Source organism: Bidens hawaiensis, unplaced genomic scaffold, assembly GCF_021521415.1.
Source record: "Bidens hawaiensis isolate Kalapana, Puna unplaced genomic scaffold, B.hawaiensis_p1.1 tig00013005_1, whole genome shotgun sequence".
In the NCBI taxonomy this organism is placed as follows: Eukaryota; Viridiplantae; Streptophyta; class Magnoliopsida; order Asterales; family Asteraceae; genus Bidens; species Bidens hawaiensis.
In genome coordinates, this window is record NW_027492091.1 from 423,337 (window position 1) to 432,594 (window position 9,258).

At 36.9% G+C, this 9,258-nt stretch overlaps 1 pseudogene; it reads left to right on the top strand.

Moving 5' to 3' along the window:
• The first annotated feature begins 8,226 nt into the window (after positions 1–8,226).
• LOC143542932 (secreted RxLR effector protein 161 pseudogene) lies at positions 8,227–8,844 on the top strand (annotated as a pseudogene).
• Positions 8,845–9,258: the final 414 nt, after the last annotated feature.

The following is a 9,258-nucleotide window of genomic DNA, read 5'->3' on the forward strand; positions in this document are numbered from 1 at the left end:
TCTGCATATCATCTACATACAATATGAGGAATGATATAGTGCTCTCACTAGCCTTTCTGTAAACACAAGGCTCGTTTTCATTTTTGAAAAAAAAACAAACTCTTCGTTTTTCTCATCAAAACGAAGATTCCAACTGTGAGATGCATGTTTAAGCCCATAAATGAACTTATTCGGTTTACACACCCTATTAGGATATTCAGAATTGAGAAAACCTTTAGCCTGAACCATAGACATATTCAGAGGGAAGTCCATTTAGAAAAGCATTTTTGACATCCGTTTGCCAAATCTCACAGTCATAATAAGAGGCTATGGCAAGTAACATCCTAATCGACTTGATAGTAGAAACGGGAGAGAAGGTTTCATCATAGTCAATACCCTGAGTTTGAGTAAAACCTCTCGCTACTAGCCGTGCTTTATAGGTCTGTACATTTCCATGCATGTCGGTTTTTCTCTTGAAAATTCACTTTCTCCCTACTTCTCAACACTGGGGGTAACTCAATCAAGTTCCAGACTTTATTGTCACCCATAGATTACATCTGGTCGTTCATGGATTCTTTATATTTCACAAAATTTGGATCCAAAAGAGCAGATTTGTATTTAGCATGTTCATCATTAGGCTCAGGTACTAATAGGACTTCAAGACCATTTAGACGCCATAGGTATCTTTCAGGTTCTTTGAGAATCCTACTACCTATGCGAACGCTCATGTTTATGGCTAATTTTTCAGTAACAACAACTTGTTGATCAGACGTTTTGACTTCCTAAGTGGTTGCTTGTGGTTCTCGAATTTCTGCAAGATCGTCAGTATTATTTCCAGTTCCTTGTTCGAGAATTCCTTTCTCGGGGAAGTGACCCGTACTTTTGTATCAGAATAGTAAATAATAATATCCGATTCAGTTATAGTATCCGGCGTAAACAACTTTTACACCTCGAGGATCGTGCTTGTCATCAGAATTGCCGGTAACATATGCATCGCACCCCCCTACTCCTAGGTAAGACAAATTGGGTTTACACCCATGCCATATCTCATATGGGGTTTTGTTTACCTTTTTAGCCAGAGCTAGATTGACAATGTGGGCGGCGGTCATAAGAGCAAAGTTCCAAAAGAAATGAGGCAAGTTTGTTCTACATCATAAATTGGACCATATTTACTAAGGTTAGATTTTTCCTCTTGCTCACGCCATTATGTTGGGGTGTGTGTGGTGGAGTGAGCTACGAAACAGTTCCATGCTATGTTAAATGATGAATGAACTTCGAGCTGCGATATTCTCAACCTTGATCTGATCGAAGTGTTTCAATCCTTTTACCGAGTTGGTATTCTATTTTGTTTTTGATACTTTTAAACTTTTCAAAAGTGGCATTCGTATGTTTCATAAAAAAGACGTAAGTACATCGACTTTAATCTACGATAAAAGAAACAAAGCATCTTTCATGATTTCAAGACATGGTTATGAAAGAGCCATAGACATTTGTATGTATGAATCCCAACAGATCCTTAGCTCGTTCACAAATATGGGTGAAGGAGTCCTTGGCGAGTTTCCCAACTAAGCAAGATTCGCAGTCATCAAAGGAGTTCGGTCCGGTGGATTCAAGAATCCCCTTGGATTGGAGCCTTTTAACTTATGACTTGCTTATGTGGCGAAGTCGGGGATACCATAGAAATATATCATTAATGGCTAATCTGATACGTTTAAAGATTAAATAAATTATTGTCCATTTGAACATCTATGTCAATCATGTTTTGAGGTTTGGCTTAAAAATAAAATGAGATTATAATGTAGGCAAGATTAGCAATTCAGTTGAAAGCGTACTTAAACCTTGTTCAAAGAGTAACATAATATAAATAATATTTCCGGTTAAGCCAAGTGCAAACAAATAGTTACCCAAGGTAACTACAAGGCCAGATGGACACACAAATGGTAAGTGCCATGCCACCTTGCTTCAGTTTCTTCCATTTTGGGTTCCCGCAAGACATTCATGATGTGGTAACCACATCTGATATCAAATACACATGTGTTGCCGGAAACAGTGAAAAGTGCAATAACATAAATATAAATCCACAAATAGGAGCATTCACTAATGGCCCTCTTTTTTCTCAGCTTAGCCATGTACTTGGGCATTTACATTTTTAGTGCCCCATCTTGTTACATTCAAAGAATTGGCTCTCTTAAGATGCAACAGTTGTGGTTTTGGAACTTGCTTGATAGTGTTGGTGGTTGATGTAGCAGCAATAATAACATTTCAATTGCCTTTGTTGTTATGTAACCCATTTTCTTGTGGTTGGGCTTCTTACACCCGTGGATTTGACCACAAGAACATGATTATTTTTATTTGAAATATTCATCACTATCATTACCCCAGGCATTCATATTGATATTCATCACCAACTGGTCGTAAGAGCTGGGGAGATGAGATGAAATCCGCTACCTTTTCATCCGATAGGCAACAACCAAGTTTAGCCAATGTACAATTTTTCTTAAGCACGTAAGCACTAACATAGAGCTTCTTTGCCATATTGAAAACTATTCTCAGACTGTGGTGTTATTCGAGAAAGGTGGTGTCATTCAATGTTTCTTTCTCAAGTACATGCTCGAGAGCGAATGAGAAATTATTAGAATACATATGTGTAATAAGAAATATATAAATTATTAGTATTTTCGATGATTTAATTCCTTGTATTGGTGACCCAGTGACATAAATATAATAGGAATTTAAGAATCTGGCTATATCAGTACGTAACGACAGTTGTGGAACGCAACGTTAGTAAGTGCTAGGCTGACTAGCAACAATTGTCAATTGTGAGAAAAACACAACTCTTGGGTATGAAGCCTTTTATGACTACTCTTGCCTAATTAGATACGTTTAGCCTCATCAATGCCCACCTTAGTCTCCAAACGGTTGTGACACGTAACAGAAGAGTAAAGTAATAGTCGCCCTAGTACAACTACTTGTGGAAAGGCTGGCTGTTTCAACGAAACCCATGCACCTTGGAGGGATAGGCTATATGTCAAGTGTGGTGTTGTGGCTCCAAACACTTGGTGTTTCGCATTATGCACCAGGTGTAATTTGTAGTAGGATGGCATTGACTATTGATTTTAAAAGTGGAATGCAATTTTAAAATTTACGAAATAGAGTAAAAAGCAATTTTACTTTATTTAATCGAGACAAGTTGATGAACCCTTTCATCTCGAAATTCATTTAACTAATTTTAAGTTAATATAATCTATTAAGTTAATAGTTTTTTTTGGAAAATAAATTTAGTTTAATTTTGCAAAACTAAATTAGTTATTATTTTTTTTAAAACAAACTTTGTTTTAATAACAAAATTTGACAAGTTGTAAAACCCTTTTAGAACTTGTTTTAATATGATTGTTTTAATATTTTAAAAACTCATTTTTAAAATTATGTTGGTATTTGGTTGGTTATGTTATAACGATTATAAAATACAAGCAACCACAATAGCAAGATAATATGTAAATCTATATGACCAAAAATGTGTTCGGTCTTGTTAGAGCCTATTAGCAAAACCAAACGGGTCATGGGGTCAAAACACACAAACAACCACAAGGATGGACTTCAGTGCATCCAGTTATCTCGAGCAACTCCCACTGACTTCGTGACTCCTTCTTAGCTTCCTCGGTGTTTGCCTTCGGGTCTTCATTTATTACAATATTTACAAATAGAAATACAACAAAGGAAAAACACCCTAACAATTACAACGTTGAACCATAAAGTGGCCAAAAACACAAAACCAAAAACCAAATAAAACACAACCATAAAACAAGGTCGGGGCAGATTTACATAATTTTTAACAATAACAAAATAATTTGCCCAATCTTTTAGTCAAGTAAAACAAATAAAAAAATTGGCCAAAACTAAAGTTTCCCTAAAATTTGAAAGTTCATGAGACGGATCGAAATCACAATACGATGTAAACGAAACTTATTCAACTCTTTAATGTATCGAGCGGAAATCAATACAAGATGAAAAACACGATAATATCTCTGTAAGCGTAATATCTCGTTTAAGCCAAAAGTTTATTAATCCAAGTCACACGATTACAAAAGATATGAAAGTTAAGCACACGAGGCTTTTGGATCACTTTTTGTTATTGTTATATTTTGAAACCCAACAAAACTTTCCGGACTTGATCTATAAACAAAAACGAACAATCCCTGAGATCATATACATCATCATATACGTGTAAAACGATTCGATACAGATCGATAAACTTTGTGTTTACTATACTATATCATATGGCGGAAACATATAATAAAGGAATTGATCATATATTCACTCATAATCATCTTATATTGATATAACATACAATGTACAAACTGATGATCTCTCTCTGATCAGATTACAAAACTATTATAAAATATGATATGAAAGCACTATATATACACATGCCTATGGAGCGTATAAGTTGTCTGGCGTATAAGACTTATACGTCGCGTATAGGTCTTATACGTTGGCTGACTTATACGGCCCTTAACATATATCTAGTATTGACAATTTCAGCCCTTTTAACATATACATATGACATATTTAGCCCACTAAAAGACCTAGATTAGACAATAATGCTTTAACAAAATTTAATTAGATCAGAAACTTTAAAAGTAATTAAAGATTGTGCTCATATTCCTGTTAACAAAACCGGTATCGACTGATATGTTGTAACCAATGCTCTAATGCAACTGTTGGGTTCTAGTGGTGATTAGTTAAAAAATTATTTATTAAACCCCAGTTCAATAAATATGTCAAATAATAATTAATTCAATTAATTAATATGTGCGCATCGGAATAAAAACGAGTAATCAACACTTTAGTGAACTCGACAGGATCCGGTTACAAAACCATACGAGCACAGTAATAATAAACAATTTATTATATAACTACCGATGAGATAAACTATACCGTCGAGACACTAAGGTACAACGAACGTCCCTAATTTAACGAAACGAACGAGGCGGGCGGCGTCGGTGCACTACGGGAGCGGCTGGGAAACAGTGAGGCTTGACGGAGCAACAATGGTGGTTGGGTGGAGGCGATGCGGCACACGGTAACCGGATTGTGACGACTGTTGCAGATCTTACGGATCTTTGTTGGTCCTTTTTATTCCTCCAAGAATATTAGAGTTTCGTTAATCTTGTGGCCGGCTCCTGGAGCTATCTCCAAGTCTATTTAATTTAGGTTATTATAAGATTATATATTAATAATCTTATGTTTGTCACTAAATCTAAATATATATATTATTTTCTTCCATATATTGTGTTGATCTCCTACCATATAGTTAGGACCCATGTTTTTTGCCTTATTTACGTTTCTATGGTCTGCATATCATTGTATCAATTATTCAGAGATATGCAAACATTCAGTAGCTCCATTACAACACAGATTGATCTTCTGGCCTAATAGTTTTTATTATGGTATCAGAGCAGTCTTAAAAGATCATCCGATCAAAAAAAACCACAAAACCTTAAAAGAAAGATCATGATCTGCAATGATCAAAGGGCTTCCCCTATTTTGTGAATAACAGAGGCACAATACCAACAACTTGTGAAGATATTCAAAAGCAAAGATGGAATCGTCATAGAAGAAAACTCACCATTAGCCAACACAGGTGGTAACATTTGTAAATATGGAAAATGGATCATCGACTCCGGAGCAACCGAACACATTATTTGTGATGATTCGTCACTAAGAAACAAGACGAAGAGAAGTTATGAACCACTCGTCACTATACCCAATGGCGAAGCTATCGCTATTGAAGGTAGAGGTAATTACATTATGCCCAACGTGATGATGGTTAAAGATGTTTTCTATGTTCCCAAGTTTAAATGCAATTTATTATCGGTTGGTAGATTGTCACGAGATCTCGAATGCGCTGTAACCTTTTTCCCAGATTTTGTTGTTAGGCGGAGTTTAAATTCGAGAGCATTGATTGGAGTGGGTCAATACAAAGATGGTTTATACGAGATGGGGTTGGTAGGACACGAGAGGCAAGCCATGATGACAACACTCAACACTTGGCACAAAAGGTTAGGTCACCCATCAACTTCCAAACTACAGCATGTTGATTTCCTCAAAAGTTCACCTGTGAACTCTAAAGATTATTGTGATTCATGCATTAAGGCCAAGTTTGCTAGACTACCCTTTTCCGGTTAGTACAACTAAAACACATGCTTGCTTTGATTTATTGCACTGTTATATATGGGGTAAATACCGCACGCCTTCCATTACACATGCAAGTTATTTTTTAACAATTGTTGACGATTTTAGTCGGGCAACTTGGGTGTTTCTCCTCAAACACAAACATGAGGCAAGTACGTGTCTCGAATTTTTTCACAAAATGGTGCAAATACAATTCGAGAAAAATATCAAAAGAATAAGATGTGACAACGGAGGAGAGTTTACCTCAAATCATATGCTTAACTTTTATGCAAAACAAGGAATTGTGCTTGAAACAACATGCCCACATACGCCACAACAAAACAGCGTGGTGGAACGGAAACACAGGCACTTGTTGGAAACGGCAAGAGCATTAAAATTTAAGGCAAACTTACCCACAAGATTTTGGGGTGAATGCATTCTAACAGCTACGCATGTGATAAATCGAATGCCATCGGACGTTATTGGAAACAAGACGCCGTATGAACTATTGTGCAACCAAAAACCCGATTACGAATACATGAGAGTCTTTGGTTGTCTTGCTTACTACAAAAGCACAGAGACAAGGGGAGATAAATTCGTAATGAAGGGGAGACCGGGAGTTTTTCTAGGCTATCCACCTAGAACGAAGGGATACAAGATTTTAGATTTACAAAATAATAAAATTGTTATTTCAAGGGATGTGAAGTTCTTAGAACAAATCTTCCCTTTTGCAAATGACAAAAAAGAAAGAGAAAATATTTGTTTTGCCCAACAAATAGGTTGATGACCATGTAATCGAAGGGGCTCCTGCCACCCAAAGTGAAGTCAATTTAGAAGAAAATACTTGCTGTAGAAATGAGGATATTGAACCAAGACCAAATGTGCAAAATGGCACATCTAATGAATCAGAAGTAGCAATTGGGCCTCAAGCTCATGTTGAAAATGAGAGATCAGAGGAAAACCCATAAACTGAAAATAACTTTGAGTCTAGTACTGAAAATGAACAAGTTGGTCTGGATTATGAAAATATGACAACAGTTGAAGTTGAGTTCATTCCACGAAATGAAGAGCAGCCAAGAGAAAAACGAATAAGGTTTCGTCCAAAACACCTTGATGATTATGAGGTCAAGCTTCCCTCTTCCGTAGACCACAAGCAACCCGCTCCCACTCAGGAATTCTCAATGGTACATCCGTTAACACACTATATTTCTTATGATAAGTTCACTAAGTCTCACAAAGCTTTCCTAGCTGCCATTACCTCAAGTAGTGAGCCAAAACATTTTGATCAAGCTGCTCGAGACCCAAAATGGATAGACGCAATGACAAAAGAAATTCAAGCTCTTGAAACCAACAAGACTTAGACTTTAGAAGAGTTACCGGAAGGAAAACGGGCAATAGACTCCAAGTGGGTGTATAAAATCAAATATAAACCTAATGGAGATGTCGAAAGGTACAAAGCTCGCCTCGTTGCCAAAGGTTTCACACAAATGGAAGGGGTAGACTTTCATGAAACCTTTGCACCAGTCGCAAAACTTGTGACTGTTCGAACCCTCCTAACTGTTGCCATGAAAAAAGGAGTGGCATATACACCAACTTGATGTAGACAATGCTTTCTTGCATGGGGAGTTACAAGAAGAAGTCTACATGAAGGTACCTCAAGGGTTTAGAAAACCAAATGATAATAGAGTGTGTAAACTAAAGAAATCGCTTTACGGGCTCAAACAAGCATCAAGGAATTGGTATCAAAACTTCACAAATTCCTTGATTAAAATTAGTTTCAAGCAAACAGGGGCTGACCATTCATTGTTTATATTCAAAGAGAAAGATGTCTTTGTTGTTGCGCTCATTTATGTTGATGATGTTATCATCACGGGAAATAACTTGAACAAAATTCAAGAAACAAAAAATTTTCTCAACAAACAATTTAGCATTAAAGACCTTAGCCCTTTGAAGTTTTTCCTTGGGATATAAGTTGCTAGAACGAGGGACGGAATGGTCCTAAGTCAAAGAAAATACACACTTGATATTTTGGAAGAAACGGGAATGATGGGTTGTCGACCAAGTTCATTTCCAATGGAGCAGAATTTGAAACTTGACAAATGCGTTGATGAGTCACGCGTTGATGCCAACCAGTATCGACAGCTAGTTGGTAAACTTCTTTACTTACAGCCAACGAGACCTGACATCACATATGCTGTCAATATTCTAAGTCAATTTGTAAGCGACCCGAGACAAAGTCACATGAAAGCCGCCAACCGTGTTCTACGATACCTTAAGACAACACCGAGTCAAGGTATTTTGATTCCAAAAGAGGGAGCTACAAATCTCACCGCTTATTGTGACTCTGATTGGCTTGGTTGTCCCTTCACAAGGCGGTCACGAACAGGTTATCTACTTCTTTTAGGTGGTGCTCCCATTTCATGGAAATCAAAGAAGCAGTCTGTTGTCTCACGATCATCTGCCGAAGCAGAGTATAGAGCAATGGCAAATGCGGTTAGTGAGGTGTTGTGGATGAGGTGGCTCCTCTTCTTCCTTGAACTCACCCACATCGGCCCAACACCGTTGTTTTGTGATAATCAAGCCGCTATCCATATAGCAAACAATCCGGTGTTTCACGAACGAACCAAACATGTAGAAATGGATTGTAACTTCTTTAGAGAACGCGTCGAGTCAAAGGAAATACAACGATGAAAATTGACACTAAAAACAGATTGCCGATATACTCACGAAGCCTTTGGGTACCCATCAGTTACGTACGTTACTTGACAAGTTGGGCATTCAAGACCTCCATGCTCCAACTTGAAGGGGAGTAAAGATATATATTATTTTCTTCCATATATTGTGTTGATCTCCTACCATAGTTAGGACCCATGTTTTTTGCCTTATTTACGTTTCTATGGTCTGCATATCATTGTATCAATTATTCAGATATATGAAAACATTCGGTAGCTCCATTACAACACAGAATGATCTTCTGGCCTAATAGTTTTTATTAAAATCATAATAGGGCCTCAGAGTCCAACTCATTCTTGTTAAAAGCTCTGACCAGTTTATTTAATTAGTATATAAACTCTATTAGTATTTATAACTATTATAAATAATAAT